Source organism: Bactrocera oleae, chromosome 3 (genome assembly GCF_042242935.1).
Source record: "Bactrocera oleae isolate idBacOlea1 chromosome 3, idBacOlea1, whole genome shotgun sequence".
Lineage (NCBI taxonomy): Eukaryota > Metazoa > Arthropoda > Insecta > Diptera > Tephritidae > Bactrocera > Bactrocera oleae.
Genome location: NC_091537.1, coordinates 61,393,831 through 61,404,995, shown reverse-complemented (window position 1 = coordinate 61,404,995; position 11,165 = coordinate 61,393,831). Strand labels below are relative to the sequence as shown.

Below are 11,165 nucleotides of genomic sequence, written 5' to 3'. Positions count from 1 at the left end.
CTTCTCGCAAAAAGCAAAAAGTGTAGACAAAAGTCATTGTGTGTGCGGGGCAACAACAAGCAAGCATCAACGTACGTGTATTTAAGAGTGTATGTGTGATTGTCACATTTGAAAAAATTCGCATAAGTAAGGGAACATTCAATAAACCTAAACATATGAACACATTATACAATATATCCTTGAAATATTTTAATTATTTCAAGAATATGCTATTAAATTGATAGAATTGAACAATTTTATTAAATAAAATTTAAGTTTCATGACTTTTAGGATTTGAACGTATATGCTCGTATGCGGATTGAGCCTAATTCCTTCACGCTTACGACCTGAGCCACCACAAAAGTGGAAACGCGGCCACTTTAGCCATATTATTAGCTTACGCAACGCACATACAAAAGTTGAAAAATTTACATATTAAATGTTTATTTTATTAGAAATTCTGGAGTTTTTGCCAGTAATCTTCCTTTTTAATTCTAAAGGTTTTTCATAATCATAAATTTTGTCATATCATTGAAATTGAAAACACAAATCTAAATAGGTATAAATGGGTTATAATTTAATATTTCGATATGTATTCCTGCATACAAATCAGTCGCTATCAGCAATAGTAAGCCTCAGATGAAACGTCTCTGTGCATGGTGGCAAGCGAACGAAATAACTGCGAGCGGAGCAACAAATTGAGTTCTGAAAAAACATTTAAAACCAAATGACAATTTTTCGACAAACATGTACCATAGACATACGTACATACATCCGAAATCGCATACATATTGGCGCCAAATTGTGCGCATCGTCCCGAAGTTGATAAGATTTGTTTCAATCGACAATCTACCGACAATGTCGCTATGTTGACATGTTTGTCCTTTTTGCAGTGCTTTGTAGTAGAAAATTGGCTTATGCTCTTTTAAAGTTCTACTATTACCGATTGGGCTACAATTCCATAGCGTCGAATTTATATAAAATTGGCTAAATCGAAAATAAGTAAACATGTAAAAGCAGTAAATGCAATGTGCTTAGAATATTGTACATATAGAAGTAATTAAAGATTTTATATCAATGATAATTGTACAGAAATAATAATATTAAATAATTTAAAACAATATGTTGAGTCGCTAATAGGCCATGATGCCAATTCTTCTTTCTGACGTTCCCAGACAAATTCTTCAATTTCTGATTTTTAGCATCGTTGTGAGGAAGCAGCTTGTGGGTAACATGCAAATGCGAGGGAATGGTAGGATTTGTGCTATACAAATGTGGCCGTCAAATCGTAAAATTGAAATTTTGGCTGATTTCTTAAATTAAAAACTTTATTCATTTTATTAAATCGTTTTTTTTTCATCATCCTCTAGCTTTGAGGAGGAATTGCCTACAAAAACGAATTGTGGTTGACCAGACGCACTGAAAAAAGAGGGCGACGTAGAGTTATCAACGAATGCACTTTGCTTTATAGCAAACGCGCTTTCCTTTTGAATGAATTTATTGTCGTTGTAAGATGACACTTAGAAAAAATGTCGCAACCTTGCTCTGGGCGTTTTTTGTCGATTGACAAATTTTTTCTAATTTTATTATTATTTCCTTCATTATATACATTTTTTTGTCATAAGTCAATTCATTTTATTTTTTTTATTTTAATTTTCGTTTACTAATATGTGCATGCATGCCAAAGTACATCTGGGCATACATTTTGCTTGGTTTCCTTATAGAGTGGTGAAATTTTATTTTCACACTTGGGCGTTTTCGATGTTCCCTAATAGTAAACATTTACTTGTAGAACAGCTAACATTTGCGCCTTCTCTATTCATTAACATTCTCTGATATTAGTACAGCTAACATTTGCGCCTCCTCTTTTCATTAACATTACACTACAAGTATATATCTAGTGTAGTGTTTGAGTGAAGTGGACGTGTTGTTTCGCGCTCTTGGGTTACCTACTGATAATCCCAACTTTTCACTGTGAGGCACACTAGATTTTTGTTTTGGACTTACCGGACCGGACGATCTAAGTGGATTTAGCCTAAATAAATATATAAGTACAAATTTGTATTATATAAAAAATCATTTGCACTTACCTGCTCCTTTATTTAAGAGAATTTTTGTAATTTTTAGTTATATTTATCATTTACCCTAATTTTTCCCTGTTATTTATATAAAACGTGCACTTTTTCAATCTGCCGTTTTTTTTTTTTTGATTAAACAGCTGTTCCCCACTTCGTTTTCTCCTTTTCGTTTTGCTTTTGGTTGTGGCGTTGCTAACCATTCACAACATAAGTAAGGTTTTAGCGCTAGGGTTTGAACATACTCATTGACAGGTGTACCCAAATTATTCTCAAGCTGAGGTATGACCTCTGAGAATAATATGGGGCGTACACCAGAGAATCCTTTTCGGAGGAATTCTAAAATTTTGAGAACGCCACCTAATGGCAGGAATGACCAATCCACCGCTGCTGGATCAACATTTAATGGTGAAATTACTGACCAGGCTAAAGAGAAATATGAAAATCGTGGAACTTCTGATTATTTCAACAAACTGGGTAGTAAACTAAAAGAGTTGGAATATGATGGCTGGTCAAAGGCACGTTGACCAAGCTATGCGCGATCTACTGAGGAGCATAACGAGCCTGTATAACAAAGCCGAGAAACCGCAAAATCAACCAAAAAAATTTATGGTTGGGAAAGCAACCCAAGTGTCTCCCATTTATAGAGATAAATACCCTAAAACGGCTGCGCGAGACATCGGGATACTTACCACCTACGAAAAAACCAAAAAGCTGTTGAAAAAGTGCAGTCAACAACCAGTGAGTCCACGAGAATAATAAAGGAAAACACTAGCGGTCAACATAAAATGAGTGACCTTGTGGAAAAGAAGAAACCGACTCAGAAAAAAATAAGAACGAAACCGGACGCCATCATAATAACCAAAAAGGAGGGTGTGTCATATGCTGACATTCTGCGAAAAATGAAAAGTGACAGCGGTCTTGATGAGTGAGGTTCAAACTGCTTGGGGCAGCACAAGAACAAACCATAGTAGTATCATTTTGGAATTCCTAAGTTAAACAAACCTCATGTTAATGAATAGCGGCACGAAAAATACCTACCAAAAAAGAAATAAAGGTTCTATAATAGACCTAATGTTTACTAAATGGATCACCCTAGTATATATTCTTCTCAAAGGCAAAGTTGAAGGCAAAAAGATTTCGATAAAGACGTTTTTGAGATAGTCTGGAGTCAGAGACACCAGGTGAAGACGCCGCCCACTTGGTATCCGCAGTGCGGAAATCACTGGTCGCAACGTGTGAAGCAACTATGCGTAGGACAGCACACCGTAATAAACGAAGGTCAGTATATTGGCGGAATGAAGAAATAGCCACGCTCAGGAAACTTTGTCACTCATCCAGACGTCGCCTACAGCGTAACCAGAGTGGTGCAAACGAAATTGCGTTTAGGGAAACGTTTAAAAGGCACAAGAAGCTCCTGAAGTCAGCGAATACCCGCAGCGAAAGAAACAGTTTCGAAAAGCTCTGTGATGAAGCTAACATATCAATTGGGAACTGCGTACAAAATTTGCATGTCCAAATTTAAAAAGTCCCAGCAGCCTAATAGCGCATCCTTTATGAGAAGAGTGGTCGGGTCAGTATATCCGACACACCATCCTATCTTATACGGTAAGCCACGAAGCAATGATGCAGAGCCACCATTGTTGGTCACTGAAGATGAAATATTGACCATAGCTAAAAGACTAAGAAACAACAAAGCACCTGGAATAGATGGCATACCCAACAGAGCCCTAAAGGAAGCCAAGACTATAAAACCCAGGTTGTTTGCAAAAATGTACAATGCGTGTATAATAGAAAAGATTCTCCCCGACCCCTGGAAGATACAGCGTTTGGTACTACTTTCAAAGCCAAAACAGCCACCGGACGAACCATCATCTTATCGACCATTGTGCATGCCCGACACGATTGGTAAATTGTACGAAAGCATTGTAAGAAACCGCTTGGAATTAGGTGTTTAAAAAGGCAGATTATCAGAAAGGCAATACAGCTTTATAAAAAAGAGTTCCACTATTAACGCACTACGAGAAGTCGTTCCTACTGCGAAATGTGCAGTAAGTGGCAAAAGATAGAAATGTGGCACAAAAAAGTATTGCGCGCTAATTACTCTGGACGTGAGAAATGCGTTTAACTCCGCAAAGTGGGCAAATATAATCACAGCTTTTACGAAATACGCGCTCCCCAATATTCCGTAAATATTATGAGCTATTTAAAAAATCACAGATTGTTATTCGACACTGATGAGGGCATTCAGAGCTACACTATCTCGAGGGAAGTACCGCAAGTCTCGGTCTTAGGCGCCATATTATGGAACTTGATGTACGACGGGGTACTAAGAATACATCAACCAAAAAACGTGAAAACAATAGCGTATGCGGATGACCGCATAGTGGTAGCAGTGGCTAAACATCTATATAGATGACCTCAGACTCAAATGCAACGATTGCATAAATGGTCTGCGCCGTTTGGTCTGAGTTTAGAGCTGGATGAGCAGAAAACGGAAGTCTTGCTCATATGCACAGGGAAGCTGGAAGGAAGATTAACACTCACCATAGGAAAATGCGATATTTCTTCGCAGCCGCAGCTATCTGGGAGTAATACTAGACTCCAAATTAAAATTTAAGGAACAACAGGCGTATACTTCCGGTAAAGCAAACAAAATTTATAACGCCCTATCGGGAACGATGCTGCGTGCGTTCCAGCCGGCGGTTTTTAATATCAAAAGCAATAAATTCCGTGGTATTATATGCAGCAATAATATGGAAACAAGCGCTAGATATAAAATCATATGTTAGACCAATAAACGCAGTGCATAGGCTATCTGCAATCCGAGTAATAAGTGCTTTCCGAACGATATCAAGTGATGCTGCTGAAGTTTTATTACCCAGCATGCCGCCTATTGTTATTCAGGGGGACGAATTCGCGCGACTGTACCAGCTTTTAGTGCAGTCTTCAAAAGTAAAAAAAGAGGAGAGAATCAAGAGCCTCACAATGTGGCAGCAGCGGTGCCAAACCTCATCTAAAGGACGATTTACCCACGGACTGATTCCGGACATTCATTCATGGATAGACAGGCGACATGGGGACCTGAATTTCCTCCTAACCCAAATACTGAGTGGGCATGGATGCTTTAGAAAGTATCTATTCCAAATAAATCATGATGTTAGTCCGTATTGTTCGACGTGTACAGAGTGCATAGAAAACTCTGAACACGTATTTGCCGTTAGTGCCCCCGTTTTTTAAATATTAGGGAAAAGTTAAAATCTACACTTGGCGGGAGTGTAACGGTGGAAACTCTGACAACACATATGTGTCAGTCTTTTGATAAATGGAGAGCTGTCAGCGAAGCGGCAGCTCTAATTATGACAAAACTGAGATACTTGCAACAGCTTAGGAGTCAGTCAGTCCGTTCCGTAGAGAAGACTTAAATATCCTTTTCCCTCCCATGAAGTAATACTTAATCCGGTGGTTCCATGGGAGAGATATGAGTTGGGAGTAGGTTAGGTTTAGCGGATTAAAGTTCCGCACTTCGGCTTTCGATTTTTCTCCCTACTATAAAAAAAATCATTTGCATTCTCTGCTCTATTGGTTATCCATCTGTTACCTCTAACAAATGCATATTGTGGTGAACACGAATGCTAGAACAAATTAGAATCAATGATAACCTGCTAGAACCAACTAAATAGCGAAATTCGTGGTTGCCAGAATGTTCGAGTAGCGAAGTTCAGTTAACAATCTACTATATAAGGGCTACCGGATTGTGCAGCAGACACATTTCTAATTAGAGTGTTGCCGTGTAAAGAGCAATTAAACTATAAGCAATAATTTGTAAACTCGAATACCGAGCAATAAGTGTTAAGTTGTTGGAATTAGAAATAAAGATAAGTGTATAGCCCTTAAATTGAGACTTTTATTTAACAATCCAATGATCGAACTCAAAAGTGAGTTACAAGAAGACGAATTATCGAGAAATCCGTTACAATATGTTAGCATATCGGTTACCTTTTTGTTACCATAACCAATTCCAATTCTTTTAAATACAACTCAGTATTTTTTATATTATTTTGCTTTATTTTATTGAAAAAACGTGTATACTTAAACTAATGATTAAAATTAATTAATATATTTAATTTATAAAGACATATAAATACATATATGTTTATATAATATAATAGTAGAAGTAAAAGTATATAATAATCCAAAATATACTATATTTATATATACATATTACATTAAATACATTAAATATTAATAATAACACTTAAAATTTATACCTAAACAAGTAAAGTACTTCTAACAATATTATCTTATAAACAATTCTTATAATACAACTATAAATCTATATGCATAAAAAATATGATTTGGTCTATTCATCACGATAATGCACAATGCCATACTTATAAGTACATTACGGGTGCGTTCGAGATGGCAATCACGACAGCAGTGTTGCAAATTTGTCAAAGTATCACGTTCTGTGTGAAATTCTTACAACACTTGTAATTTATGCAAATAATCGGTAACACTAAATTTTTTTCCTTACATCAGCAGAGTATCAGCAAATGTGCAACACAGTAGCAGTACTGCTGTAATTACAAGTACATATTACGTCGCTCGAGCGCACCCTACAGTCTGTTTCATAAGTATGTGTATCATGTTCTTCTTTAATATAGGAAGTTACACCACAGAAAATAACATCGGTGCGACGATTCACACATTCATTCGGGCATTACACTCTTTGCGTGCTTGCATTGCACCCTGGTGTGTTGAGTGAATGTTAGAAAAACTGTTAAAGACGCCTCTCTTTGACAGATCACGCGTGAATCGTCATGTTATTGTTGGCATTCCATCATGGAAAGATTTACGTCTGATCAACGTTTACAAATTGCTCAGTTTTATTACCAAAATTCACGTTCTGTAAAGAATGTTTCGCGCGCTTTGTTCAACTTATGGTCAACATAATCGGCCTACTGAGCGTACTATTCGCAACACCTCCACACATCGTGAGAGCCAGCAGCTGTAGTTGAGAGTGTATATGAAGACCGTGGAGAGTCTAGTCGGCGCCGTTCGCAGCAACTTGGTCTGAGGTATGGAAGGGCTTGGCGCATTTTACGTCGCTATCCTAAATTAAAAGCGTACAAATACAGCTTGTGAAAGAACTCTAAACCTTCTCAAGTCACATCGCTTCGCTCTATGGGCTCTTGAAAAACTCCAAGACCCATTTCTGGCTCAATAGGTATGTAAACATTCAAAATTGCCGTATTTGGGACGAATAGCAACATAAAAGGATTCAAGAGCTGCCATTTCATCTAGAAAAAACAACGGTTTGGCGTGGTTTGTGGTCTGGTGGAATCATCGGTCCAAATTTCTTTAAAAATGAAACAAAACATCACGCGTGTCATTCACCAGTTACCCGTCGAAACGAACGAGACATCGAAAATTGGACACAACGGATGGACCCTCTGAGACGGAGCCGCGGCCAAAATTTTAAAGAGATAATTTTCAAAAAATAAATGCCAAAGAATGTTCTTTCTGTTGGCATAAGTATACATATTCAAATATATACACACGTATGTATATACATACATATATATTTTTAAGTAATGAACAAGTTTAATAAGTGAGTTAGAAGTAGTAAATGCATGTGACACTAAATACGATTTTAAATGCAACACGATAATAATGGATTAAGTACTTTAATATCAGTCAGAAGATACTGATATATCGGCATTTGTAGTATCTCCAAGCTAGGCACAAGGTCCTTCATTTATTTCTTATGCATATGTAACTAAACAGAGACAAACTTTCGTGTCTTATTACCTGTATATATGCAGCAAACAGTCCGAAAATGGTACAATTTAAGTTGGTTAACACATTCTGATAGCGGTGTTGTTTTTGTCGTCTCGTCTATTTTAAGACCAGATCCGACGTGCCTTCACCTATACGTTGGAATTGTTTTTTACATTGAGTTTGATAACATTTTGCCGTGCTAAGAGATTTCGTACCGAAATATCCATTGCATGCGTGAACTGTGAACATCTTTCCATGTGAGCATCTACAAGAGATGGCAACAGTGTGTTTTCAGGCGGTGATATGGCGCAACAATGAGAGACTCCCACAAATGTGCCACGTTTCGTTTTGCCTGATTTCCACATCTTGTCATCGTTGCAGGTCAAGAAATGATGCCACTCTTTGCATTGTGACAGTACCGGATGCTCCACAAATTGATCTTCGAAACGTCCAGAAAATATCTTATTTGGCAACGGTGGTATGGGAATGAGGCTAAATTTCTCCACCAAACGTTCGTGTAACCAATCAAAATGCTTGTATCGTCTTTAAATTTAGAGTCCTTTTTTTGAACTGGCCACTATTACAGTGTAATGTTGATGGTTAGTTTGCCAATAGCAACAATTTTCCACATATGCAATATACACAATTTCATGTTCAGAAAGCTTTTCCTAATTTCCCAATCCCAGTATATACGAATCCGAACTTTTAGCGAACGAAATCGTGTTTTATCTATGTAAATATTTAAATTATTTTTCATTTAGTAGTTATAGTTATTAAAAAATAACTTACCTGTTGAAACGCAAAAAGTGTTGTTAAGGCTATTTAAAGAAAGAAAGTAAAAAACAGGGTATATTAAGTTGCCACGAACTTTATAACATTTAGAAGTAAACGTCGGAGACCATATATATAAATGACTGACTGACCTGGCGAACTTCGTACCGCCATAGCGTAGCTTTGATGTACTACATTATTTTGTATAGCTGACAGTTGTCCTATTTTAGGTATGAGTACCTATTCAATTTAAACTGGAATCTATAATATCCTCCATATAAAAATGAATCCCTATTTCCCTGGTCTCGCCATAACTGAGAAGGCGATAGAATTTAATTAAGTAACCACATTTCCGAACAAACTATGCACTTTCAATATATTCTATGGCTGTGAATGACGATGACATTCGTTACGTTTTTCAATCTTTCTGAGACATTTTCTTAATACGTAATTACGTAAGAACCTTCTACAGAGTATTAGAAAACTATAAAAAAACCAGCCAAATCGGTCTAGCCGTTCTCAAGTTATGGCGTGACAACGGAAAAACAACGGGTTTCATTTTTATATACCAACGCAAAACGAGACTTTATCCATAACTCGACAAGGACATGACATATGGCCATACTTTTTTTGCTTAGGTTGGCAGGACTGTTATATGTTTACATGTCAAATTTGAGCGCGATCTGTCACATAGTTTTTTTTAAGGCACTATAAACAAGTCAACCTCGAGTGTGTTTTTCGAATTTTACTATGGAAATTAACGTTCAGCAAAAAGTGTTTGTTTGAAATTTTGTTATTCCAATGGAATAAGTGCGACGGACGCAATGAAAATGTTGCAGAAGGCATATGGGGAGTCTTGCCTATCGCGTGCACGTATTCGTCGTTCAAGGACGGCCGTACATCGCTGGAGAACTTTCCCCATGATCGTCGTCCAGGAACGTCAATAAACGAAGAAAACGTCGAAAAAATAAAGAAAATTGTGTTGGAAAATCGTCGTGTGACTGAAAGAGAGATAGCTAGTGAGCTCAACATATCAAATGGATCCGCTCACAGCATTATTCACGATGTTTTGGGCATGAGACGTGTGTCTGCTCGACTTGTTCCAAAATCCAGCTCATACGTCTCGTCTTGTACGCGATTATTTGACCAAAAACAACGTAAATATTGTTCCGCAAGCACCGTATTCACCCGACATGGCACCGTGTGACTTTTTTCTTTTCCCTAAACTCAAATTGCCGCTTCGTGGAAAGCATTTTCAGTCGATTGAAGTCATAAAAGAGAATTCGAAGAAGGAACTAAAAGCCATACCTAAAGCGGCCTACCAGAAGTGTTATGAAGATTGGAAAAAAAGGTGGCATATGTGTATCGCCTCTAATGATGACTATTTTGAAGGGGATAAAATAAATATTGAAGAATAATGAACCGTTTTTGTTGTTTGAGCCAGTCTCGTTTATATTTCCATCTGTCTGTATATACTCGAACTAGTGCGTACTACATCATAGAGCTGCCATAAAAACTGAGCAATCAAAATCAAATTCACGAAATTTAGCATATAACTGCCATACAAACTGCAACCGAAGTTAACACTTTTTCTTCTTTTTAATCATGCTCAACAGTCTGAAACAAGCAGAAATGTTAAACATTCGAATACACATTTATGTTCACTTGTATTTTATTCATTATTATTATATTGAACACAATATTATATTAAACATTCTGCACACGAGCAGAAATGAAAAACGCCCAAACGCACATTCATGCATATACATACAATATGTATGTATAATGAAAACCAAATCCAAATTATTGAATGCACTAAAAATCCAACTGCGTTATGATACTTAAAATAAGATATTAAATTATAATAAACTCACGTGAATTGCTGATTTGTTTAAATTACTTGGTTTTTGGTTAGAACTTCTCTGCGTCTTTCTCGTCTTCTTTATCTGTAATAATAAAAGATTTAGTTATAAAAACAAAACTCAAGTCAGAAAGCTTACCTTTGTTTGTTATTTTTTACGTGTTTGAGTTACTTCCAAAAAAAAAACGGAAATCGATTAATATCTATGATGATCTCTATAAGTGAAGCGTCAGTATATTAAAAATGGAAAACAAGATTTCTTACTGTTATTAGGTTTATGCCCTGGTGAAAAATTTGAGACAGTATTTTGTGATTGAAGACTGTCATTTTCACTCATTTACTTATATTTGTTTGTTTAATCTTTATCACTTTAGCAGTTTGTTGTGTCAAAATCAACAAAATGTGACAAACAGATGGCGCTAAATTAGAGTCACACAGGTAGATTTCGAGTAGATTAGATTAAAATCACCTCCGTTGTTTGATTAACTAGGGTCATTTTTGTATGGGAAAATCTTGCAAAATCTAGTAGATTAGTCAGATAATCTACACGACAGCCTAAACCTCATGACTTCGTGTCGGTTAAAAAATGGTATTAGGGATTAAACATAGGGTTGGAAATTTTTATTAAAAGCCATAATTAACAGATAATTAATATATTTCAATGAACGTGTTGCTACAGCTTTAAAATCTTTGCT

General features: G+C 36.5%; 1 long non-coding RNA gene across 5 annotated transcripts; it reads right to left on the bottom strand.

Annotated features, from left to right (window-relative positions):
* Nucleotides 1-492: 492 nt before the first annotated feature.
* On the bottom strand, nt 493-10,844 carry LOC118682684 (uncharacterized). 5 transcript variants are annotated; one of them, XR_011395404.1, is made up of 8 exons: nt 10,735-10,844; nt 10,610-10,685; nt 10,484-10,555; nt 8,628-8,656; nt 8,054-8,567; nt 7,869-7,987; nt 752-966; nt 493-684 (listed from the first exon to the last, which is right to left on the bottom strand). It is a non-coding gene; the product is annotated as an uncharacterized lncRNA (long non-coding RNA). The 5 variants fall into 5 exon arrangements; XR_011395402.1 differs by having other exon boundaries at nt 494-684; nt 748-966; XR_011395403.1 differs by lacking the exons at nt 493-684; nt 752-966 and adding an exon at nt 6,296-7,416.
* Between the last annotated feature and the right edge of the window lie 321 nt (nt 10,845-11,165).